This window comes from Myotis myotis, unplaced genomic scaffold (genome assembly GCF_014108235.1).
Source record: "Myotis myotis isolate mMyoMyo1 unplaced genomic scaffold, mMyoMyo1.p scaffold_m19_p_6, whole genome shotgun sequence".
Lineage (NCBI taxonomy): Eukaryota > Metazoa > Chordata > Mammalia > Chiroptera > Vespertilionidae > Myotis > Myotis myotis.
This window is the reverse complement of record NW_023416368.1, coordinates 88,634,115-88,661,507: the sequence shown is the minus strand read 5'-3', so window position 1 is coordinate 88,661,507 and position 27,393 is coordinate 88,634,115. Positions and strand designations below refer to the sequence as shown.

Sequence of the window (27,393 nt, the reverse complement as noted above, 5' to 3'; positions counted from 1 at the left end):
GAGAGTAAGAGCATTCACAGTGGGTACAAAACTCAGTGGTGGATGGTTAGGGCAGGTTGATTCTTTCTGCTGACTGTGTTATCTATTGCTGTGTAACAAATTACCCCCCACATTTAGCTTAATACAGCAAACATTTGGCATCTCCGGTTTCCATGTGCCCAGAATCTGGCACGATTTAGTTGGGTGTCTCTGGCTCAATAACCCTGGAGACGTTGAGGTTGCAGTGAAGCTGTTGGTGGAAGTCTTGTGCTCATTGTGCACGAAATCTGCTTCCAGGTTTTGGTGGTCATGGGCACGTGGGCGGCCCTCAGTGCCTCTCCTGGGGGCTTGTTTCTAAGGTAAGCAGTCTAGGAGAGAGCAAGAGAGTGTCCCCTAGAAAGAAGCTACAGTAGTTTTGTCACCTACATCAGATGTGACATTCCACTACTTTTTCTACATGCTATTTGATGAAAGGGAGACACTAGGTCTATGTTTACACAAGGGTGTGTATACCAGGAGGGGAGGATTACTGAGGCGATCAAGGCTGCCTTCAAAAAGTCAAATTATCTCTCAATTTTTCCCTTCTCTTTTATAGTCCCTTAATTAACTAATTCAGTGGTAATTCATGGAACATCTATGGAGTGTAATGCCTTATATTATGTACCATGAAAAATGCAAAAACACTTAATAACAGAGCTCCTTACTCCCTTTGAGGGACCCTAGTCCATGGTGAGATAAGACAAGGTGACTTGTAACCAGGCTGAAGGCATCTGAGTGCTTGGGCAGAAGAACAGAAATGCTGGGCTGATCCCAAAGAGGGAGCTAATTCTTTGGGGCAGATAGATCAGTAAAAGTTTCCTTCATTCTTCCCATTCCACAAATAGGACGGAAGGAAGAAAAAGAGAGAGGTGGGAGGGAACAACCAAAAGAAGAGAGGGAAGGAGGAGAGAATTGTGCCCAAGGTAACGTCCTAAATCCACTCCTTTCCTTAAAGAATATTGTAATGAGTCTCTACAACATAAATAAGTAACTTAGCTTAGCATTCAGAGCTTTCCACCTGTCTCTTCAGTTACGTTCCCTACCCCAGTGGTCGGCAAACTGCGGCTCGCGAGCCACATGCGGCTCTTTGGCCCCTTGAGTGTGGCCACGAAGTTTCAATCACACTGTGCATGCGCGCCCACACGTGGTATTTTGTGGAAGAGTCACACTCAAGGGGCAGCAATTTGCCGACCACTGCCCAACCCTACCCTGTATCTCTGACACTTAACAGTGAAGTAAATAATTGATAGATACAGGATTTTAATCCTATCCTTCCAGCTTCTACAGCTGCAACCCGATCACCCCGTTCCCCAAATCAATGTAACTGGACAACTGGTCGGCGGGGGAAGGAAGGGTGACCTTCTCTCCAGAGACTCCAGCTGCCGTGAGTCACGGGTGGCAGAGCCAGGGATGAGGGGGAGGAAGCACAGAGCTGAACAGTTCCATTGTGGACGTGCCACTTTGAGGTTCTGACAAAACCTTTGAAAGGTTAAGGTCAGAGGCGACAGAGAAAGCCTGGAAATAGTAGAAGATTCTCAGAGCTGCCTAAAGAAGGGATGACTGAAGTGGTAGTTGTAGTTGAAATTTCCAATAGTGACAAAAGCAACATTGATCACTGTGGTCCACATATAAAAGAGAGTGAAAAGGGTAACCAACAACCCTAGGTGGCTACAGTCTATTGCGGGCGGCTGCAAACGATTTTTCATTGTTTAATGCAAAATGCAAAATAGAAGGTAACCATGGAGATATTTTTCAATAGTCAGAGAAACTCAACTTGGTGGTGGTGTGTAGGGAGAAGGGGGGCGAGGGGGGGGGGGCTTTCTCTTCCCATCAAAAACTATGGAAACCTATACAACTCGCTATGCCACTTGGGGCGGGCTGCCTCTTAGAGTGTCTCCAGTGTCCCCACCTCCTGGTATGCACAGCCTTCAGTAAGGCCTCTCCCTGAGTGTGGCCTGGATTTAATGATTTACTTCAAGCAAATAGAATGTGGCAGAGGAGATGTAGGTCATTTCTGAGATTAGGTGACAAAAAAGACAGTACCTTGGGCGCCCCCTCTGGCTCATTTGCTCCCTTGCTCTGAGCAAAGCCAGCTGTCCTGTTGTGAGTTGTGCTGTGGGGAGAGACCCATTTGGCAAGGAACTGATATCTTTGACCAACAGGAGTCCTGCCAACAGCCACGGAAGTGCACCTGGAAGAGCACCCTTCCCCAGCGGGCCTCCATATGATCACATCCCAGGCCAGTATCTCGATTGCAAGCTTGTCGGAGACCCAGAGCTGAGGCATCCAGCTAAGTCATGCCTGAATTTCTGACCGACAGAAACAGTAGAATAACACATGGCTACTGTTTTGTTTTGTTTTGTATGTGTGTGTGGAGTTTGTTTAGTTTTGTTGTTTTGTTTTGCAGTGCAGTCTCCCACTACCACAAATTATGCAGCCGAGTTTCCCGTGTTTGGGGAAGTCACAGGGGTCAGCACATCTGAAGTGCAATGGATAAGCCTCACCCTGGAAAAGCCACCTTCATGATTATGGCATCTCCCCTGATACATGGCTATTGTTTTAAGCCATCAATTGGGGCAATTTGTTACAGAGCAACGGATAACTAATGCACCCCGTCAAGCCCTTCAAGGTGACAGGAGTGGAGTTACTGTCTGGGTTGCTGACTGGGAGCTGGAGCAGAACATCTCAGAGAACTCGAATCGAGGTGGAATGAACCTCCTTACGCATCAGCTTCGCATAGATACGTATAGTCGCTGATTGGGATCAGAATATATAAAGCTTTGGGGGTATTTTTTTTTAACATTACAGATATTGCTGAATCTGGTCTTGTGCTGCTGAAGACAGATGGAGAATTCTCTACAATTAAACAGCCCCAGTACAAGAAGAGCATGAATTAGCACAGGGCACTAACTGAGGCTGAGAAATGAAGCAAAGGAAAGCACTCAAACAAGATTAGACTGTAGACAATTCCCTTAGCTTCTCTGGAAAGAGCTTCCACACAAATCTCAAGTGAGAACGTATTAGAAATAAAGCCAGAGTATCATGGTTGTGGTGGCTGCACATGAATTGCAGTGTGTGGGTGTGTGCTACACACTGCAGACTCCAATATTAAACCAAGGCCGGTCACTGGAGGGTGTGCCTGTCCAAACAGCCGTCAGAGATCAGCACGGTCTGTATGAAAAGGAGCTACCCTGTGTCTGCAATGCCTGCTATGTGCCAGGCACTCTCCCAAGCTGGTAGGTAATTCATGTGCCATCAGTGAGCACATGAGGTGGGTGCTGTTTTTATTCTCACTTTGAAAATGAGGAAACAGAAGCACAGAAACTTTAAATAATGTGCCAAGCGCCTGCTAGAAAGTGGTAGCACCAGGAATTGAGGGCAGGCAATCTGGCTTCAAACCCACTTGTTACCACTACTTTAAAATGGATTTTGGATAAGCCTCTTATGAAAAGGGAGCCAAAGGGTTGGTAACTTTTTAACCTTGCAGGTAAGTAAAAGACAAGAAAATAACTTACCTCTTGGGACAAGAGAAGTAGGGTGGGCGGGACATACACTTTCCTTTCCTACTCTCCGCCCTGATTCACCCAGCTCTGCGCTCTAGAAAACTGACCTGTGTGAACTGCAACAATGTTCTCCTTTGGTCCTTGGTCTCTGGTTAGATTTCCAACAGGAGGCACAGGCAGGAGTGTGGGCAGGGGGGAAGCCTCCAGCTTTGTCTCTTGTCCAGCATCCTCTCTCCCTCTCCCGAAGCTCAGAGCCCCTGCCTTGCAGCCCTGTCATGTCCTAGTCACCACTCTCTACCCCGGCCCCTTAAGTCCAAAACAAAGTGTGGTAGCCAGTCCTGAGGGTATTGCAATATCCCTCTAGGGTCCTAACCTTGCTGTTCCTTTGCATACAGTCTTATTCTTAAACTTTCTTCTCTTGTTTGGATGTTGCCTTCTGCTAAGACTCTGTGCAGATCTTAGGGCTTACCTGCCACATCCAGGAACCTTGCCTAAAAGTTTGGGGGAAGGAAAAGTTCAAAGGTATCATTGTTCATGTCACTCGTATATTCTTCCCATAATGCCCCCTGTGGTCTTCAGTCAAGTCATCATGGAAAGATGGACATAAGGTCTCCAATAGAATGAAAGACTGTATCACTAGACGTAAATGAGAAAAAAAAATAAGAGGTGACCCAGTGGCCAAATATAAGATTACTAGGAGCCCAGTGCATGAATTCATGCACCTTGAAAGGAACTGTGGGCATCGAGGCTGTGGTGGGCACAGGGGCAGTTCTTGGCCCATCCTCCATGTCCAAGTCCGGGCCCTTCCGCCATGGCCTCCAGCCCCCTATCTGCCCGCAACCCCACTCCCGCCGCTGCCACCGCCACCGCTGCTCCTGTGCACTGATGGCTCTGGCCCCACTCGCACCTGCTAACAGCATGGAGTGATTGGGGCCAGTGCCGGGTGCTGGCAGCGGGTGCAAGAGGCAGCTGCCAGCCCCAATTGCCCTTCAGGAGCAGGGGGAGGTGGAGAAGCCCTGAGGGGTTATCAGGGCCTGAACTCGCTGCTCACTCCCGCTGATGGTGTGGAGCGATCAGGGTTACCGCTGCACATGGGAGCAAAGAATTTTCAGTAACCACCAGAGGCTTGCCCCAATGACAGTGACCAGTGCCCCGCCTTGGTCTGGGCCACCACTCACCTGCTCCACCATCCTGCCATGTTCCACACATGCACTCTGGTGGTCATAGCAACCAGTTGTACAGTTGTTCAGTTGTTCTGCTGTTTGGTCTATTTGCATATTAGTGTTTTATATAGAGAGATAATAGCTACACAGGAACAGCTTTCAGACAAGCCTGGGGTCCCTTAAATATTTAGATTTATAGGGCTGCTTCTCTAGCTCTTTTGCTATAAAAGACTATAAACCATCACTGTGACCAATTATCTGTGATTGTGATTTCAATTGATGTGACCCCAGGGGAAACTAACATAATATATATTTATGCTGTTGTAAATAATTGTTAATTTGTATAATGTTCAGAAGTAAAATAGCTCCTTTAGGTGTACTAATAAGGAAAATAGGTTATACACGGCTGACAATTTTGTCAAAATCCTGGTGAGCCAGAATAAACAATTTTAGAAGGAAAAAAACCTAGATAGCTGGTGTTGTGGTAGCCAAGGAATTTAGGTGTTTTTCACTTATAATGAATCCCCACATAGCTCATATAGAAAGATAATGTTAGTCATCTCACTGAGCACTAGAGCCAGAGTACAAGGAGAACGAGAATGGTCCAGGTTCACTAGGAAATCCTTAACTTCTATTGCTCAGTCTCACTCTGGAATTCATTTTCATAGGCCAGGGTCAGCAAACTACAGCCAGCAGGCCAAATCTGGCCCCCAGTCTATTTTTGTAAATAAGGTTTTATTGGAACACAGCCATGCCCATTTGTTCTCATATTGTCTATGGCTGCTTTCCACACTACAATGTCAGTGTTGAGTAGCTGCAAACAGAGACAATATGGCCCACAAAGCCTAAAATAATGCTATGTGGTCCTTTATATAAAACTAGAGGCCCAGTGCATGAATCTGTGCACTGGTGGGGTCCCTCGGCGTGGCCTGTGGGTACTGGTCCAACACCAACTGCTGCTCCTGCCTGCTGCTCTCTCTCATCCTGACCCTGCTGCACCTGCTGCAGGCTCGCACCCAGTCAGTCCTGATTGGAAGAGGCTTGTGCCGCCATAGCGGTGCTCACCAGCCATGAGCCCTGCATCTGGCACCCATTCCGAGGGGGGTGGGAGGGGCAGGGTGAAATCGGCCCTCCGGGTGGGCGGTGGGATGCCCTTGCTGTTCCGGGATCTGGATCCATCCCACTGATGTTCATGCCAGTTGTTGGGAGTAACATGGCAGCCACTTTTATATTATTTCTTCCTTAGAGCATCTAGGGAGGGGAAACGGCCACGGTGCCTGAGGCTGACTTCCAGGAGTCTGGTGGCGCTGGCCTGTTCTCCAGAGATTGGACCTGCAGGAATACTGAGGGAGGGAGTGGCTGCTGCCAAGCTGGTGGGCCACCGGGACAGGTCAGTCAGCTGAGCAGCACTCCTGCTGTGGGAGCACTAATCACCAGGGGGAAACTTCTGCTTTGAGCATCTTCCATCTGGTGGTCAGTGCACATCATAGCGACCAGTCAACCTGTCATTTGGTCATTGGGTCATTCAGTCTTAGGCTTTTATATATATAGAAGTTTGTGAATCCCTGATCTAGGCTATCTAGGCTAGGTATTTTTCTTGTCTTCCTTAAAATTCTAATCATAAAATGCATTGCACTAACTTTCTATTTCTCCCTTTGCCTCCTCTGACTCTATGGAGATAATACTGGACTGCACAACTCAGAAATAACAAAATAGAAAAGAACAAATCCAAGACAAAAGCTAAGAGACAGGTGTCCATCTACTTCAAAGAAAAATCACTTTATTTTTTCTAAGCTTCTGTTGGATTGCAATAATCCCTTCAAGCTTTAAAACTATGAGTTGAAGGGTCTAAGGCAGGGTGGGCAAACTTTTTGACTCGAGGGCCACAATGGGTTCTTAAACTGGACCGGAGGGCCAGAACAAAAACATGGATGGAGTGTTTGTGTGAACTAATATAAATTCAAAGTAAACATCATTACATAAAAGGGTACGGTTTTTTTTTTGTTTTTGTTTTTGTTTTGTTTTTTTGTTTGTTTGTTTGTTTTTGTTTTTTTGTTTTTTGTTTTTTGTTTTTTTTTACTTTTATTCATTTCAAACGGGCCAGATCTGGCCCACAGGCCGTAGTTTGCCCATGGCTGGTCTAAGGTATACTCCTTATAAATGACTGTTTTATATTGAAAAAAATTAAATAATCAATTTAAAGAAAACACTGATAACAATGAAATAATTGTCTCAAAACTGCTCTTTTCCAGATTAATCTTCCAAAACTCATGTTTTAGGCACACCAATTTTCTACCCAAGGCTTTCAAATATTTATTCTGTCCAATGATCCAGAACCATCTACATTAATAAAAGACATACATGCAAATTGACTGTACCTTTGCTACACCTTAAGCCATGCCCACCAGCCAATCAGAGCGACTACATGCAAATTAACCCAACCAAGATGGCGGCCAGCAACCACGGAGCTGGAGCGAGCAGGAGGCTTGGTTGCTCCAATGATGGAGGAAGCCAAGCTTCCCACCTGCCATGGCCGGCTCTGAGCTCCACTCAAAGCAACAAAGTTACAATTATAGAAGGTAAATAAACCACAGATACCTGCTTTCAGCCAGCCGTGGCTACGGAGCTGGAGCGAGCAGGAGTGGGTTGCCCCTGGCAATGGAGGAAGCCAAGCTTCCCTCCTGCCCACCCTGGCCAGCTCTGAGCTCCTCTCAAGGCCACAAAATTTCAATTATAGAAGGTAAATAAATCCCAGAATAAAAAAAGAAAAAAAGGAGAGGCTGGGAGCTTCTGTCGCTGGGGGGGTGGGGGGGGGGGCGGGGGCTTGGCCAGCCTGAAAACAGCCCTCAGCCCCTCACCTAGACTGACCAGGAACCCCAGTGGGTACCCCCCACCCTAAAGGGGGGTTGGCCAGCCTGCAAAAAGCCATCAGCCCCTCACCCAGGCTGGCCAGGACCCCCAGTGGGGACCCCCACCCTGAAGGGGGTGTGACCAGCCTGCAAACACCCATCAGCCCCTCACCCAGGCTGACCAGGCACCCCAGCAGGACTCCCACCCCGATCTGGGACACCCTTCAGGGCAAACCAGCCGGCCCCCACCCATTCACCAAGCCTCTATCCTATATAATAAAAGGGCAATATGCAAACTGACCCTAACAGCAGAACTACTGGGAATGACTGGTCACTATGACACACACTGACCACCAGGGGGCAGATGCTCAATGCAGGAGCTGTCCCCTGGTGGTCAGTGTGCTCCCACATGGGGAGCTCTGCTCAGCCACAAGCCAGGCTGACAGCTGCCAGTATAGCGGTGGTGGTGGGAGCCTCTCTCGCCTCCTCAGCAGCGCTAAGGATGTCTGACTGCAGCTTAGGCCTGCTCCCCGCTGGCAAGTGGGCATCCCACAAGGGCTCCCGGGCTGCCAGAGGGATGTCTGACTGCAAACTTAGGCCCAATCCCCCCGGGGAGCGGGCCTAAGCCAGCAGGTGGTTATCCCCCAAGGGGTCCCAGACTGCAAGAGGGCACAGGCCGGGCTGAGGGACCACCCCCTCCCCCGAGTGCACATATATATATATATATATGGCTAAGTGTCCAACCATCTGACCGGTCGCTATGACATGCACTGACCACCAAGGGGCAGACACTCAATGCAGGAGCTGCCGTGGTATGCACTTGGCATTTACAGAGAAATGGCACTGCAGAGCTGGTGCCCACAAAGCAGTACTCAGCTTCCCCTAAGTGTTACACAGGCCCCGCCACCACTCATGAGTGACAGCCCACTAAATCGCAGCTGATGCTGCTGAGACCCTATGGTGCAAAATGTGGCCCACAGCCCAGCCCAGTCCAGAAACGGTGGCTGTGGGCATGGAGTAATGACATCACGTGGCAACACCCAGCTTCCTCTCCCTAGCAACTAGCCTCCTTGGAGTTTCTTAAGCCCAGGAACATGACTTGCATTATAGCCAGGTGGAAACATTTTACACTTTAACCAAAAGTCTGTGAAGTGTTTTTCTGTGCCTCATCTCATTTGATCCTCACAGAAGTCCTAGAGTAAGTACATAGGAGACTTGGTGGAATCCTATTTTCTTTTTATTAGCCAGAAAACAGAGATTTAGCAAGCTTAGAAACTTGACCCAAATGAAAAGAAGTAAGAAATGGTTGACCTTGAAAATGACTTCAGGTTTTCTCACTGTGCAGAATATAGTCAAACACTGCTACAGTTAAATATTTTACCCTTTGTTCTCCCTGTGTGATCTACAATAATAATCTGCTTTGTGATGATATTTATTGCTGTGTTGCTGATAATTACCTGAAAGATAAGTTGGGGTGCTTCACTGGGCTGGAAAAAGTTTAGCTAAATCAGAAAGCAGGTTTAATTAAGCAAGTTTATTCTATATATACTAGAGGCCCATTGCAGGAAGATTCCTGCAAGAATAGGGCTTTGCTCCCTTCTCCACTGCCTCGCTCCCTCACGTCTCTGCTGCCTCAGCTCCCCTCCCATCTCCGCTGTCTCGGCTCCACTCCCATATCTGCTGCCTTGGCTCCCTCCCTTCTCTACCGCTTCACTCCCTTCTGCAGCGCTTGGCTTCCTTCTATGCTGTCTTCAGTCTTCGCTCCACGCCTGAGTATACAAATTAACTGCCATCTTTATTGGGTTAATTTTAATACTTGCTCTGATTGGCTGATGGGCGTAACAGAAGGGTGATCAATTTGCATGTTTCTCTTTTGTTAGTGTAGATAAAAGGCTAAGTTGACTCGCACATGTGAGATATATATAAAGCTCTCACTAGCGCCAATTGCATGTGTGTGTTTTGATCTGTCATTGTTGATTGTGAATTTGGTTGACACTTCTATTATAGAGAAAGGGTGAATAGCAATATTGAAATATTTCTTCTAATTAATTTCCTTTCAATGTGCACAAATTTGTGCACTGGGCCACTAGTAGATATCATATGAATAAAAATCACCTTTGAAAGAAAGTTTCAAAAAGATCCCTGCATTGTAATAACATTTATATTAAGTTTTGAAACATTACAAAAGCAGGATCTGAGTTCTAGAGTTACCACATTATAAGATTCAAAAAAAAAAAAATTAACAAAAAAATCACTAGGTATACAAAGAAACAGGAATGAGTGGTCCATATAAAGGAATAAAATTAATTGACAGAAAATGTACCTGAGGTAGTCCAGGTTTACTGGACAAAGATTTTAATGCTGTCTTAAAGATGCTCAAAGAGCTAAAAAGTGTTTAGAATAAATAAAGGACAAAAATGTTGAGGAAAATAAAAATAGCAATAGAAATTATAAAAAGAAACCAAAAAGAAATTCTGGGATTGCAAAGTTCAATAAATTTAATGAGTAATACATTTAAAAACAAGATGTGAGCAGCCCGACTAGTGTGATTCCATGGTTGAGTGTTGACCAATGAACCAGGAAATCATGGTTCCATTCCAGGTCAGGGCACACGCCCAGGTTGCAGGCTCAATCCCCAGTAGAGGTTATGCAGGAGGCAACTGTTCAATGATTCTCTCATCACTGATGTTTCTATCTTTCTCTCCCTCTCCATTCCTCTCTCTGAAATCAACAAAATCATATTTTAAAAAAGCATAAGTGGGCAAACAGAAGAAAGAGGATAGAATTGAAATTATTTAATCTAAGGAATATAGGGGTGGGGGGAATGAACAGAGCCTAGGGATCTATGGGACACCATTCAAAGCACTAGAATACACCTTGTGAGAATCCCAGAAGCAGAGAAAGAGAAAGGGGTTAAAAATATATTTGAAGAAATAATAGCCAATAACTTCCCAAATCTGAGAAGCTCAATAAGCGCTAGGTGGGATAAACTCAAAATGACCCAGACAACGACAAACTGTCAAAATCCAAAGACAGAGAACCTTGAAGGCAGCAACAGAGAAGGGACTCTGCAGGTATAAAGGATCCTTAATAATATTTTCCGTCAATGTCTCATCAACCTTGGAGGCCAGAAGGCAGTGGGTTAATATAAGTGCTATGAAAAAACAAAACAAAACAAAACAAAACAAACTCTGTCCATCAAAAATTATATATCTGGCAAAATTGTCCTTCAAAAATGAGAGAAAAATTAAGACATTTTCAGGTTTCAAAAAGCTAAAGAAGTATGTTACCTCTTGACCTAACTTCTAAAGGGAGTCTGAGGTTGAAATAAAAAAAGTTAGACAGTAACTTGAAGCCACATGAAGACATGAAGACCTCTGGCAAAGGTAAGTATATGTGCAGTTATAAAAGCTAGTATTATTATAAGTTTGACTGTTACTCTACTTTTAGTTTTATCATAATTTAAGAAACAAATGCATAAAGTAATTATTAATCTATGTTCTTGGACACACAATATAGGGCATCCCAAAAAATGTATACACACATTTTGAATAATTATAAAGGCAGTGTTTATTAAAATACTTTTCATTTTCAAAACTGAACTATCAGCTTTTAAAGTGTGTATACATTTTTGGGGGACACCCTGGGTATAAAGATGTAACCTGTAACATCAATAACAAGAAGAGGCCAGGGGCAAAACTGAATAACAGCAGAGATTTATATACTATTAAAGTTGCTATAAACTAGATTGTTTCAACTTTAGGCTGACAAATTCAATATCCATGGTAACCACAAAGCAAATATTTGTAGAAAATGCACAAAGGGAAATGAAAAAGGGAATCAAATGCCTCACTACAAAAAGAAAAAAAAAAAAACTAAACAGAGGAAGTCAGTAGAGAGGAAAGAGGGGACTGAAGCTATAAGGATTATATAAAGGAAATAGCAGGATGTCAGAAGTAATTTTTTCCTTATCAGCAATTACTTTAAATGTAAATGGATTAAACTTGGCAACAACAACAAAAAAATATGGGCAGAATGAATTTTAAAATGTGATCCAACTATATGCTATTTATAAGAGACTCATTTTAGATCCAAAGATAAAATAGATTAAAAATAAAAGACTGGAAAAAGATATTTCATTCAAATAGTAACTAAAAGAAAGCGGGAGTAGTTATACCAATATTAAATAAGAATTTAAATCAAACAAAGTTATAAGAGACAAAGAAAAGCATTATATATTAACAAAAGTTTCAATATAGCAAGAAAATATAACAATTATAAACATTGATGTACCTAAAAACTGGAACCCTTGTACATTGCTGGTGGGAATGTAAAATGGTGTGGCCTCTATGGTAAAGGGTTTTGCATTTTCTTAAAAGGTTAAACATAGAATTACCATGTGACCCAGTAATCCCACTTCTGGGTATACGCCCAAAAGAGTTGAAAGCAGGGACTCAAAGAGCAATTTATTTTATTTTATTTTATTTTTTATAAATATATTTTATTGATTTTTTAAAGAGAGGAAGGGAGAGAGATAGAGAGTTAGAAACATCGATGAGAGAGAAACATCGATCAGCTGCCTCCTGCACATCTCCTACTGGGGATGTGCCCGCAACCCAGGTACGTGCCCTTGACCGGAATCAAACCTGGGACCTTTCAGTCCGCAAGCCTACGCTCTATCCACTGAGCCAAACCGGTTCCGGCTCAAAGAGCAATTTATACACCAGTGTTCATAGTGGCATTATTCATGTAGCCAAATGGTAGAAACAACCCCTGTCCAATAAGAGATAAACACACTGTGATACATACATACAATGAAATGTTATTCAGCCTTGAAAAGTGAATGACACTGATATGTGCCACAACATGGGTGGACCTTAAAAACATTATGCTTAACAAAATAAGCTCAACACAGAAGGACAAATATTGTTAATTCATTATATGAGGTACCTAGAATAGGCAAATTTATAGTGACAGAAAGTAGAGTAGGACTTGCCAGAGACTGGGGAAAGGAAGGTGAGAGTTATGGTTAATGGGTACCGAGTTTTTGTTGGGGTTGATGAAAAGTTTCTGAATGGAGATCGTGGTGATGGTTACACACATTGTGCACATATTTAATGTCACTGAATTGTACACTCGTGAATGGTTAAAAAGGTAAATATGACGCTTTGTATATTTTACTACAATAAAAATGTTCTCTCTGGAAGTAGTCCTGCAGCAGGAGAGACGGCATCACAGCGTAGGTGGGGCCACCCTGGATGTGGAGGCTGAAAGGTCTGAAGCTGCTGGGATAACCTCGAGAAAAGGTTATCATTGCTTATCAAACACACGTTGTCCTTCCCTGCCCTGTCCTGGTCCTGGCAAAATGTGCACAAAACTAACTGTTCTTAAGCAGCCGAATCCATCCACAACACACTCACAGCACTGAGGACACTGCCCTGAAGAGTGAACAGCCGTTCTATACAAAGCCGACGCGGAGGACATGCCACAGAAAATTGATGGATTCTTGTATCAAAAATCAATTTTGCTTAGAATGAAAAAGCTTGTCTCATTCCTGGGAAATTGACCAAAAGATAGAGAAATGATGGAAGATCAGCTGAAAAAGAGCATGTTATAAAGCGGTTAGAAGTTGTGTTTTGAATCCACTAACGCCTCTTGCTCAGCCTGCTTACTGCTGCACCTCCAGCACAGAGCTGGCACAGCTTACTCAGAAAAGCATCTGTCAAATGGAGACACAGCCTCTACTTCAAACTCCCAGAGTGGATCATCGTATTATGTCCGTGTAGACAGTGTGTGATTAAGTCACTCGGGTGTAACTGTGGTCTTGGTATATGTGTCTTGAGTCATTTTCCCAGGGCAAGTAATTAATGACATCAGTCAGAATTTTCCCAGGTATAACATTAGGGTGAACCACTCAGGATGATGTTAAAATTGATTGGTTAAGCTCAATAATGACGCCTTTGGTTTTTTATCTCTATGTAATATCAGTATCCACTTGTCAATTACTGCTTTCACTGATTCATCCTGAAAGTCTTCTTATGCGTTTAAATTTTAATAATTTTGTTTTAGTTTTGATTCAGAACAATTTATAAACAAATTGGGAGCATTGAAACAAAAGTCATAATTTGTGCTCATGACTGTATACAGTAATACTGTCTTAGTAATAACACAACAATATTAATGATTAACGTTCCTGAAATGGACGAGAAGAAAGAAAAAACTTCCGCAATGAATAAATGTAATTCTAATTTACCGGAGCTCTGAAGTCCTTCTCAACCACGAGAAGAAATGCACCTTTTTATCGACACATCATTACCATTAGTTCTCACCTACGATATATGTTATGAAACTTTAGGAGTGAAAAGTTGTAAATGGCATTCAGGAGTCAGGAAGACTCTGTATAAACAGGAAGAACAGTAGTTTCACACAAACAGGCCCCTGTATTGACAAGCTGACATGTACAAATATAGACACCATCCAAGCAGGGCTGTGGAGAGAACCATGTCAAAGCTGATCAATTATTCATCACCCAGTCTGCAGAGAGAACACTATCAGGTAATGATCTGTAATTATTAATAAATAATTCAAGCTTTAATAGCCCTGAAATGAAATGCTTAATTGCATCACAACATAATTAATGAAATTAGCTGCAGTGTTTAAAATGAGTAATTTTTTCTTCAACCTTTCTTTCTTACATTTTTCTTTGCCCCAAATACTGGTAATACAGAGGATAAATAGGGTGATTAAATTGGAAGAGTGGGAGTGTGTGCACCCCTAGTGTGTGTTTTAGTGTGGGGATATGTGTGAGTGTGGATTTGTTCTTAGACTCCTGACATCCAAGATATTCTGGGAAGTGGAGAAATGGGTTTTGTCAGCTCATCCCTGACAGTAACCCTAGCATTGAGTGTCCCTCAGGTTGGTGCAATATTTAATGCAGCTTCATGGTGGGCATGGGGAGGGGAAGGGAGGAGAGGAAGGGAGGGAGTGGTGCTTCAAACACAAAATAAAATAAACTCCTGACCCTTTAGAGTTCATGGTCTCTTGGGTAACAATTCTATATAATAAAGAGGTAATATGCAAATTAACCCTCACACCCTCACAAGATGTCTGCCTAAGATCAGGCCGGCAGGGGGGGTAGTGAGGGATGACCAAATGACTGAACAGCAGGCTGTGTGGGGTGACCAGGCTGACAGGGGGACTGTGAGGGGCGACCAGACCAGTGGGGGTGGGGGAGGCAGTTGGGGGTGACCAGGCCAGTGGGGGGTATGGGGGAGGGCAGTTAGGGGCAGCCAGGCAGGCAGGCAGGCAGGTGAACAATTAGGAGCCAGCGGTCTAGGATTGTGAGAGGGATGTCCGACTGCCGGTTTAGGCCCGATTTAAACCCGCAGTCAGACACCCTGCAAGGGGTCCCGGATTGGAAATGGTGCAGGCTTGACTGAGCCCCTTCACCCATGCATGAATTTCATGCACCAGGCCTCTAGTAGTTAGAATAAGATGCAAGACACAGACTATCATTTACAAACTTTTTGGTAAAACTTTTAAAAGTCAGAAGCCAGGATGGTGAAGACTAATATCAGTAGGTATGCAAGTGAAGCCTTGTGGACCCCAATAGCTCATAGGGCTCCAGGTCCCACCTAGCACCGGCTCCACCAGCTTTGTCGTTGTGGCACCCACAGTGGTTCAGAGAGCTCTCGGTGCCTCCACAATATCACTGGGCTTCCAGACTTTCTCCACCTTGTCTCCTTTCAGGGAATCCAGCCTCTGGCCTCTTGCTCACTACCTGCTCCCAAATCAGAGAGGCCCTTAAACCTTGACAATCCTTGAAAGAGGACTGCAAGTGGAGAAAGGTGAGAAAATGTGGATATGGTGAGATGATAGTATTCTCCAGGAGTGTGTCCTGGAAGTGGGGAGTGTGGAGGAGAGACAGTCAGGGCTGAGTCTGCACAGGCTGGAGAGCAGGAATTCAACTGGGTGGGATGGAAGAATAGACAGGGCAAGGGACAAGAGGGACAGCAATGTGTTCAGAGTGGATGTCCAAGGGAGTTTGAGATTTGCCATCTACATCTATCACCTGTGCCAGATGATAGTCTACTTACTTACAGATATTTACTCATTTCATGTCTCAATCATCCTGTGGAAGAAGTTTTTATCACTATCATTATTCCTCTTTTATAGAAGAGGAAACCAAAGCACAACACAGGTACATAATTTGTCCAGGGTGCACAGCTAGTCAGAGCTGGAACCGAGACTTGAACCAAATACTTCTGGGTCCAGAGTCCACCTAGTTGCCTTCTGTGCTCTTCTGAGTTAAATATCAGAGGAAGCTTGCTCTCAATTCTTCACCTATGGTGATTGTATATCCACCCAGTCTCTTCCCATGTCACCAGAGTGAGAGGAATACACTTCTCTATCATCTGGCTTTGCACTTGGCCCTGAGACTTGCTTTGGCCAATTACCCAGTGGATATGCCTTGAGGAAAGGGTTGCAACGTGCTTGTGTGGTTGGGTTTATTCTCTTGCTCTTGCCTTTCTCCATGAGTAGACTATGCCTCAGGTGGCCACTAGATCAAGGAAGTTGTTAGACATTCAGAGAAAACCTTCACTCAATCCTCTGCTTGAAGCCAGGCTTAGCCAAGCACAACACCAAGGAGTGGCGCTCCAGTGACCATCACATCTGTAGCCTGAAGCAGAGCTACCCCCGCTGACCTGCACACCAGTGACCATAGAAATAAAAGCTTATTGTTATATGCCATTGAGATTTTGTAGTTGTTTGTTATGTAGCATTATTATGATAATAGCTGACTAATACTGCTTCACCATCCCACCCTCAGGCATTCCTAGACATGGACACTGAATTATTTTCAATATTACTTACAGTGCCAAGTCAAGGCAGCTTCAAGACAAGTTCCCAAGCCCTTATTTCAACCAGATGGCTCCCCTTGGGCGCTTTGAGCAGAAATTCTGGAACAGTCACAGCATTGCTAGCAGTTAGAGCTGGGCTGTAAATACATCTGTCTGACGCAGAACCCTAGAATTCAGCCACTGAATTAGAAGGCCCATCAAATATGAATGAACCTATGCCACAGTCCCAGCTGAAGGGGCTGGCCAATGGCTACAGGCAATGATTCCAGATTCGTCTACGCTACCTCCAAGTCACTACTGTTGGCTCTTCCACCTCTTATTTCTCTGACAGATTTTGTTTGGCTCTATGCCTGACCCCCCTTCCTCATTAGCTTTAAAACATGGATGAACTGATTTGAGATAAGTTCGCTGTCTCTGATTTCAGCACCATCCGTGGGACACAACTTCCAGGATTCTCCCTTTAATCCAAACATATATCAGTCGCAGGTAAGATGCTTTCTTACCAATAAAACTGTTCCCAGTTTGGCCCCTCCCCTTCCATCTATGGAAGAGGATCAAGTATCTTAGGCCCAACTCAAATCCAGACTCTATACTGAGTGTTTAACACATGGACAACTGAGCTGACCCCCTGTATGGGGAAAGGAGCCATGTCTTGATTAGCAACAATGGGGCAGGGCCATTGGAGAGGACACAGAACAGAGAATCCCACCCAGCAGGTTTTGTAGGAGCCCCAAAGATCTGCTATTGTGAGGTGCAGGCAAGAACTTTGAACGAGGTACTATCCAGAAGGATCCAGAGTCCAGAAGACACAAGAAGGGCAGGCATGGCCCTTATCATACAGGACTGGAGCTCTGCCACATTGCCCTGTGGGCCAGGGTGACCTAGCTAGAGGGGGAGGGGGGGCAGTTTGGCTGAGGCAGAGGCAAGGGAGACTGTGAGAAACCACACTGCTGCAAGGATCTTGCCATCCTGCCTCTGGCATTTTCTCAAACTGGCCATCTCACCCGGCTGATGACAAAGGTCGGTCTGAGTGAGCCAGACTGTCTCTGGGGGCGCCTGCCTGTCCCATCTGGTCACACTTGGTCTGAAAGCCCCATTGCTTTCAGCATGGCTGGGATTATTTTCGCATACTTCCATAGCCTTTTATATTTATAGTGCGGTACTCAATCATTTTAACTCAAGCTTTTAGTGCTGAAAGGTAAAGGAGGTTATTGAATTTCTCTTCCTCTGTACCAATGAGAAGCATAGTTCCCTTCGGTCATCAATAAATTATTATTATTATTGCTATAATAATTATTTAAAAAAGAAAACTGCTATGTGGGCCTAAGATTATATCTGATTTAAAGTGAACTTTAAACACGTGGTACACAATATCCTACAGGGCCTAGTTACTATCTCTGGTTTGGTGTAAAAAAAAGGTGCTGGAAGGTAGATGGGATCTTTCCCAGGGTGATCCAGCGCCCTCCCTACACACTCCTATGTATATACCCTCCACTAGGGGGAGCGGTTTGAGTTGAGAGCCTGCTGTATCGTAAGATTACTATGATCATTAAATGAGATAATTAATGTAAAATGGCCTTCACAGTGAATCCAAGAAGAAATCTGAGTAATGTTAGGTCTCCGCCTTATTTTTTATGAGTTAGCAGTTAATCAATGTCTCTCGCATAGATGAACTAGTGATTAATGGTTGCAAGTGAAATAGAGCAATGGCTAGAATTACAGAAAAGCAGATGTAGTTCAATGGTGAGAAATCTTCTAAAAACAAAAAATGGCCCCCCAGATGAAGGGGCTATTCCCAACTAAGGAGCAGCTCCTGGCAGGTGCTCAGGGAGAGGCTCACACACCATTTGTCAGCCTTGTGTGGACAACATTTTGGGGGCAGTGACATTGGCCTGATGTTCCCCTTTGGGATTCCTAGATTTGGATAACAATGTAAGCTGGGGTCACCCAAGGACCAAGGCTCATTCGATAGGTGTCCCTAAAGCAATGTGTTTTGGCCTCTCCATGTTCCAATCCTGATTTACTAATCTTCCTAAACACTTAACTCCAGCCAAACTAATGTACCTACTGTCCTCTAAGAGCTGGTTGGAATGCTGTGCCTTCCCTGTTACTTTTCACTGATCTGCTCACCCATCTCACTCTATTAAAGATTCAGCTAAAGCTCAACCTCTTCTGTAAAGTCTTCTCAAATGATACGTCCTGAAGCCACCCACTGCACTCTGAAATCCGACCACCTCTACCCGCAAAATGCATCCATTACCCGAGCACTTCTCACCACCACCATGACTCCCTCTGGCTCAAGCCACTGCCGCCTTATTTTGCCTGGATTACTGCAATGCTTCCTAACAGGCCCTCTTGCTTCACCTCTGCCTCCCCGGGGTACATTCTTCACACACAGCCAGAATAATCTTCTCAGGATTTAAGAAGGTCGAATCATCTTTCTGCTCATGGTTTCCCATTTCGCACGGAGCAAAAGCCAAAGTCCTTACAGTCTCCCACAGGGCCCTACATTTCCTTTGGGCTTCCAGTTTCATTTTGGACCTCTCCTCCTAATGCTCCTTCCTCCGTCCACTCATACCATCGTACTTGCAGAGCCTTCCTTAAATCTGTGCACTGGCTGTTCCTTCTAAGTGGGGTGCTGTCTGCCACTTCCTCATGGCCATCACCCCCACTTCCTTCAAGTCCTTGCTCAGCTGTCACCTTCTAAATGAGGCCTACCCTGATCCCCCCCGTATTTAAAATGTTAATCCAGCCCCTCCCACCTGACTCTATTTCCATAGCATTTACCACCTTATAATATATTATACACTTACTTATTTATTGTGTTCTACCATTTATTTATTAAGTTTATTAACTCCAAAGTAGGAATCATCTCCTATTACTCCTTTAGCGAACATCACTGCTTCTCGAACTTAGTAGAAGCTCAATAAGACTCATTGCTAAGATGGTCCCATGTGAACCACATAGCTGTTTGTGGTGTCTCATTTGAGCAGGAAAGATGCATGCTTTCAAAGCTTGGCAGTGCCATCCTAGTTCATCAGCATTTATTAAACACCAACTGTTAGCAGAGTTTTCTGCCAGGCTCTGAGGTAGAACTTTAAGGATGGTCTTGTCTTCTTGTGGAAAAGGAGAGGTAAGCCAGTTCCTTTGATCATCCAGGGCTCTGTATTTTCTTTGCCAAGTTTACCCAGAACAGTATGGCTGCATTATCTAGACACTTTAGAAAAAGGTGTCTGTAGCGGAAGGTTGTCTATTTCCCAAATGTTAATTCTAGATAATTGCATTTTCATTGCTGTTGAGATCTTAAGTCAAATTCATTTCCTTGGGGTGTATAATTGAAGCCTCGTTTAATGAGTGTTGGTTACATGGGGCTGTCAGGAGAAGAAAGTGAGATGTTATTTGACCTCTGGAAGCATGCTCTTGTGTCCTAAGTAGGAAACACAGCTGCCCACCCAACTGAGTCAACTCTGCAGCTGGGAGCAAAAGGCAGCAGATCTCCATGGACCAAGCCTGGAAGGACTTTGCCAGGAATGCCTGGTGCTGCCTCGCACCTTGGTTTGTCTCCTGCCTCCAGAGGGTCCCCTCCACACAGGGCATAAAACTTCCTCCCCTGTGTCCCCAAATCTCCACATGTATATTGATCACCGGGTTGCCACAGAATGGACTGAGGCTTAGCAAGAGGCAGACTATAGCTGGTGGAGCAGCTACTTGCACCGAGCAGGAATTTTGTGTAGATTTTTATATTAGTGGGAAGAGTAAGCGTTTATAAAGCCCTAGCAGAGTATTTGACTCGAGCAGGCTTGTTACAGAGATGAGGGCCTGTGGGTTTACAGCCCATTTACCCTGCCCTGGAATGGCTGCTGTTTACTGCAGAGTCCTGAGAAGCAGCCCAAAGACCGCTGATGGCTGTCATTTGGTTCTGGAAGTCTCTGGCTGAATGGCTCTAAGCCACGTAGTCTTTCTGGAGTTTGTGATTTTTAAACACTATGTTTAAATGACTGACTCTTCACCAAATAAAACATAACATCCCAAATCTACAAAAAGGCCTGATGTTTTGCTCAGGGACCCCCTAAACCCCCATCCCTCTGTTGCACCCCACTCCCTTCCTGGCCAAACTCAAAGTCATCCCCCAGCCTGGACATTGCTCTCTGGTCCTGGGTCAGTCGCCAAGCACCACACAGAATCCTGGATCCCACACGTCTCACTTGGCGGCCATCATTTCTCTCCAGCACATCCCCTCCCTCAAAATGTATCACTTTATGTTGTTCTTATTTCCTTATTCCTTTGTCTCACCCACTACACTGTAAGTTCCTCAATGACAAAGAGTATGTTTTATTCATTTTGTTTTTCTTACAGTGCTTAGCATGATGCCTGGCCAGAGAGGGGATCTCAATAAATATGGGCTGAAAGATTGTCCCTCTGCACATGTGTACAGTCAGTCTTGCGCAGGCTCCCCATGTCTTCCTCCCCTCCCTCCCCCCTAAAGCCCCTACACTGTAGTTCTGGATGGAGACAGAAAGGATAGGTTTTGCACAAAAGCAGCAACGTGTTTAAATCGATGACTCACAGAGCGTATAAATGTTTGTTGATGAATGAATGCCTAGAGGGAGTTTTCACAGTCCCCTCCCTGTCTCGATTGCCACTTCTGGCTGGCCTTCCCAGCTCCTGCTGCCTCCTGCCGTCTCCTGCTCATTCCCCAGAAGTACCATTGCCTTGCAACAAGGACCTGGCTCACAGGGACACCGAGTGGTCCCGCTGTGTCCTCGGCAGTAGCACCTTAAGCTCACTTACAAACCATTAGTAGGCCCGGGATGAAGTCTGGACCCTGACAGCTGGTTCAGATTCTGTGGCAGGTGGAGCCCAGACCTAAGCACAAGGACTGAAGGACCCCTGCCTCCCCTTAGGCCGCATCGCTTTCCTAAGACGCGCTTCCTGTGTCTTTGTATCTCTTAACGATTAAACATCAACTATTCGCTCCTCATTGGAAAGGTTTCATCACTACCCTTTCCATTTATTCCCTCCAAATCTTCCTCCCAGGGAAGAGTGAGTTACAGCATGGAGAGAGCTGCAAAGAAAAGGGGAAAAGACGGATTCTATAGATTCCATAATATGACCTTGATAAAGACAAAAAGACCTGCCCAGTGAACTTAATAATTTTAGGTGTCCTGTGTTTTAAATACAGCTTCCTGTTCAATACTTTTAATAATCACATGGAATTAAATCGCCCCATTTTGCAAATAAGGAAACCAATCATTAGAGAATTTGCCACTTGCTAAAAGTGAGGCACTTGGTATAAAAGCATATCTGGGGTTCAGAATCACCCACTGTGCGCAGCTTCTCTGCAAACACTGCCCTCTATTCCATCCTGCATCACTGAGTTGGGAAAACCCCATCTTCCTCCCCTGCTTCTCCTTGACTCTCACACACTACCACGCCCACAACCCTTCTCGCATCAGATGTGGGGAGGGTTCCCCACACCAAGCAACTCTGTGACACCAGCTGGGCATCCTACCATTTAATTCAATTCTGACCCGGAGATAGGGTCAGATCCCACAGGTGAAGGGCTTGGTCCCACAAGACTGCCCGCCCCTTTCACATGTCTGTCACAAGTCTAGGTTAATGCCTGTGCGTCTGATGGATTGGCTATTCATTGGAGGTTCCCAAGACACCCACTCGGGTTTGATTAATTTTTCAGAGTTCCTGTCAGAACTGAGGGGAACGGTTTACTTCCTGTTTACCAATTTATTATAGGAGGCTCTGATAAAGAATACGGATGGGCACCCAGATGGAAGAGATTTGCAGGGTAGGGTACGTGAGGAGGCGTGTGGAGCTCCTATGCCCTCTGCGAAGCATCACTTTCTCAGCATCTCCATATGTTCAACAACCTGGAAGCTCTTCCAACCCCCGACTTTGGAAAGTCTTATGGAGAGCTCATCACATAGGCATGATCCATGATTAACTCCATTTCCAGCCCCACTCCCTTCTCTGGAGATCGGGGATGGGGATGAAAATCCCAAGCTTGTGGTCATAGCCTCGGTCTTTCTGGTGCCCAGCTCCCTTGCAGGAGCCTGCCCAGAGTCACCTTATTAGAACAAAAGACACTGCTGTCACCAAGGACAGTCCTGGGAACGCTGTGTCGGGAACTGGGGTCAAAGGCTAAAAACTAGAACAAAAAAAGCTCCTAGTGCTCTGACCACTTGGGACATTACAAAGGCTTTAGGAGCTTTGAGCCAGGAGCTGGGACAGAGACAAATACACAAATATACATATTTCTATTATTTCACAATCATGAGGTCTGGTTTTCTCCTGGTTGCAGACACCCGCGCTATCCTTGGTTGGGCTGGTTCTACACCAAACTGACAAAGGGCATGTTTTTTGAAACCACACACTTTTCTGCCATCACCTATCTTAGCCTTTGTGCTCAACATTCCCCAGAATTCGCTAAGTCCTCTCCCCAAGTGCTTCTCTGTCCCACAGCCCCTCCCTCACCTCTGCCACTGCTCCTCCCCCCAGCCTGGACTCTTCCTTTGATCCCAGGGCCAGATGCCATTTCCTCTCAGCAAGTCCGGAGTGACCTGCGCCCTCAGTTCTAAAGGCTCCTGTGCTTGATAAGCGAACATGATGCAAAATTTTTCAAGAAGTTGTTGGAACTTTTTTAGGTCACTGCATTCTGGCTAAATACCACATTCAACCCATAAAATGGGCCTTTGGAGCATCATTGATGAGTCTTTCAATGTTTATACAAATTCCCATTATGTTTGTAGAACTGTGCTGTTCACATGATATACACTCAAAGAAAGATAAAGAAAAGAGACAGGTGGGAAAGGTGGGATGGAGGGAGAGAGGCCTGGAGAAAGAGTGCATGTGGGTAAGTTTTTCTTCTCTTGTTTCTAGGAAAGCACTAATCTGGACTTCCATTATCTGAGCCTTTTGTTTTATCCATGAAGCAGTTCTGTCCTGTTCTTTCTGGAGTGGAACAAAGATTCTGCAAAGCCACACACCCTGCCAGCTCGGATGCAGAAATGACAGGGGACTGTCTGGGCACCACAGCAGGAAGAGTGCATATCAGCAGAATGCAATCAGCAACGTCAAGTCTAGCAAGAAAAACTTGAGTTAACAACGCCCCTCTGCTTGTGGAAATTGTAGTGTGGAAAGGGAAAATGCATTTGAGGATAGAGGCAATAATCAAGTGCCTTCACTGGGAGGCAAGTTATGGGAAAAGAGCCATCGTCAGCTAGATGATAGGGTTTTAGGTCCAAGGGTCTTTCTGACAGAGACAAGGAAATTCAAGGTGGGGGCGGTCACAGGGAGCTGGTGTGGTGTAATGGGAAAGCCTAGGCCTTGGGCAGCCCCTTGGGCATCCATTGAGAGGACTAAACAAATGTCTTAACTTGTATCATACTCAAATGCTGAGTGTATAAAAGTGATCATTGTACTCACCTTAGGGTGGTTTGATAATTAAATGAGATAATATTTGAACAGTTTCTGGTAAATGTTAGTCGTTTAAGTGATGTGTACTTTCGTCTCCTTTAAACTAAGCTTAAATGTTGTCTCCCACATCAGTACCGCCTAAGCCTTTCTATAATTGCAAAGTAGAAATGTGAAAGGTTGGAGCCAAAAAAAACAAAACAACAGCAACCAAAAAAAAACACCCTAAAACTCATCTAATCCCATCCTCTCATCTTACAGAGGCAGAAAGGAAAGCCCATTGTATACTTGCCAAGACCCAAAGGGATGACAACTGTATGTGATGGCTCAGAACCAAAGGGCTATTCTGGCTATTCATTAAGGGCAGCTCCCTCCTCTTCCTCTATGTGGACACCCCATCACCATCCATAAATCTAATTTTTTCTGAGTAGTATTTGCTGTGGCTTTGTGCTTGGATGGGGTAGCCATCCTTGGAATGAAGATGGCCTTGGCGTGGAGTGGGCTCTTCTTCAGTTCATAATGCCTGGGCAGCGGATTAAGGCACCTGACACCGCTTTTTGGAATCCAGCTCTGACACTTAACAAGCTATGAGACCTTCAACAACTTAACTGATCCCTCTACATCTCATCAGTAAATTTTGGAATAATTATATCGCCAATTCCACAAGGTTTATTTTAGGATTAAATGAGATCCTAAGTGTGTCGGAGGTGACAGCGAACTTTATCAAGTCTCAGGCTTTTGTAAATGATAAAATACTGTGTGAATGCAATTAGTGTATGTACACAGTTTAACATGAGCTTGATTCTGAATGTCAGGCTGCCAACTGCTCAGAAATGGCATATTTTAGATGATCTTGGTGACTCTGTTTCGAACAATAGATGACATGCTCATCAAAGGAGAAGAACTAAGAACAAAATAATTCAATTTTTTATTTCACGTCTCATAAGAAACCTGACGTGCATGCAAGCTGCCGCCCCCCCCCCCCCCCCACACACACACACACCCGGGTTTTGCTCCCTGTGATCATAACCCAGCTGGCATGTCCCAGGTTTGAGACAGGTTGCACCTCATGTTTCTTACTCTGTCTGGCTCCCAGCCATTGCCCTAGTCACTTTATTGACTGAAGAAGCACCTGTGGAAGCCAGGCAACTGCTATTGGACCCCAGGTGAGCCAGGTTCTCCTCTGGGACACACTGGCCAGACATCCCCCCCACACACTGAATCCCCAGGCCCTGGGCCATCGGGGCAGAAAGTGTCTCTTCTCAGGAAGAAGATGGCAACAGTAACAGGTGTTATAACAGAGGCCAGCGTGGAGCATTTTATTAGGCAATCATATATTTTCATTAGTATTGGTGATGAAGCACTTAGCTTTTATTGGGAGTTTTAATGTTTCATCTTGTCACCTACTTTATTGTCACACCAGCCTACTGCCTGCTGGAGAGGCCTTGCTTGCTCTTCTGCTCTGTGCAACATCCTTCCAGACAATTCCTTTCCCTAAGCTCCCCACCTGCTTAAGGAGATACAGTGTCATTCAATGACAAACACAGCTCATAATTTTTATGTCCTTATTATGATCTGGTGCCCTCAGAACGTTAACACGAGGTTAATGGTTTGGCTGAAGCAAGAACAATAGAATAGCCTCACAGGGGGCACTGGCCCTCGTTTGAGGAGCTAAAGTGTTTGGGGATATGAGGAGCAGCTTCTCTCTACGCCTTCAGAAGAAGGCAAAGATGTAGTGTTCAGAGCCCTGAGAGGCCCTCTCATGACCAGGACTCCTCCCTGAGGGAGCTGCAGGCAGGATGGAGAATGGCTTGAGCAACATCAGGGTGGGGCTCCCGACCTCTGGTTTTTAGACCAGGGTTTGTCCACTGGGCACTGTTGTCTTCACTGGTGGGCATGGTTCAAGCTCCAGCCTTGAGAAGGCTCCAGGGCAGCATCCCATCAGAGGACAACCACAGGAGACTGAGGAGCCAGCCAGCTGTCCCACCTCCCAGTTTTTCAGGTCAGGAAATTGAGGTGAAGGGAAAATAAATGATGACTAACTGTAGGTAACACAATATTTCATACCAGCCAACCAGTTTCCAAACCAGACAAAAATCATTGTCTGAGCCCAGGGCTACATGGCGTTCAACACAGCTGAGGCCCCAAAAGGAACAAAATCACTTTATTAAGTACCTACAGTTGCTAGTACTGTGTTATCTAACACCATTTGCCAGGGTGGCATTGTGGAACATATATATGTTATCACAATAACTACTCTGCATTTTCTGTGCAGTGTGGTAAACTGAAAAGTGCTGAAGCTTTACAATCAGAAAAGCAAATCCTGAACCCACTCTGTACCAGCAGAATGATCTTGAGTCTCAGTTTCTTAATCTGTGAAATGGCGATAAAATCACCCACCTTAAGTGGTGAGAGAATTCAGCCAGGCACTGTATGTAAACACTTTGCCACTGGCACAATGGCCACGGAATAGATGGTAGTTATTGTAATTGATTTTATGTATAGGGAGAAGAAAGGTGTTAGGATTGTGGCGCTGATCAGGGTGCACAAGACTGCTAAATCCTCTTCATAATCAATGGTTTCCTTGCTTCTTAGCTGCCTAAGAAAAGCTATATTGGGCATCAAGAGTTTCTAAAGAGCCTATTGAATTTGAATTTGTGTTAGCTATGGATACACAAATTCTTGCAAAAATAAAGGGTTAACAATAAGTTATCAAAGGTAATTTATTAAAGAGAGTAAGCTGGAAGATTGTTTTTCAGAAAGGGATCAAGGCTGAATGCATCAAAAAAGACATGAAGGCAACTCCTGAGAGAAACTCGTTTACTCTCTTTAGCTCTTTGCACAGCACTTCGCATATATGGTTGTTGACTAGTGTTGGTGAAACACTGAATAAAGCAGGCTGGTGGGCCAGGGAAGTTGTTCCTGTCCTCTTTTAAGAAAGAGACTGTAGGAGATGAGAGTTGAGGGTATACAAGGAGAGGGTTCATGCTTTCCTCTCCACCAGAGCCCCAGATGTGACAGGGATCCAGGAAGATTTAACACTCTTCCATATGTGTCACCTACATCTGTGTAATCTTTCTACAATATCCCAAGAAAGTTGGTTTCACAAATTATCACCTGCACTATCTAGGGACTCAGAGAGATTTGGGGGCTGAATCTGGAGACCCAATCATCTTACTTGTGCCTCTGATATGCTGAGTGAACATGAAAGCTCTTACTGAGTACCGCTGATGCACAGGGCTCTACAGCACACTCTCAGCCTCGGAGCTCCTCCTTTTCTCCAAATCCCTCTGTGCCTCCTCTTTCTCTCTGACCCCCTCATTTCCTCCAAGGAAGCACCAGCTTCTTTTTTCTCTTTTTTATTTATTGGTCAGAAAGAGAGAGAAAAACATTGATTTGTTGTTCCACTATGTATGCATTCATTGGTTGCTTCTTGTATGTGCCCTTACCTGGGATTGAACCTGCAACCTTGGCATATCTGGACAATGCTCTAACCAACTGAGCTACATCACCAGGACCAACAGCACCAGTTTCTATAGCTATGGCTTCCACCTACCTGCCAATTGAGGAC

General features: G+C 44.9%; 1 pseudogene; it reads right to left on the bottom strand.

Moving 5' to 3' along the window:
* Positions 1-2,421: 2,421 nt before the first annotated feature.
* On the bottom strand, positions 2,422-2,573 carry LOC118659504 (annotated as a pseudogene).
* Positions 2,574-27,393: the final 24,820 nt, after the last annotated feature.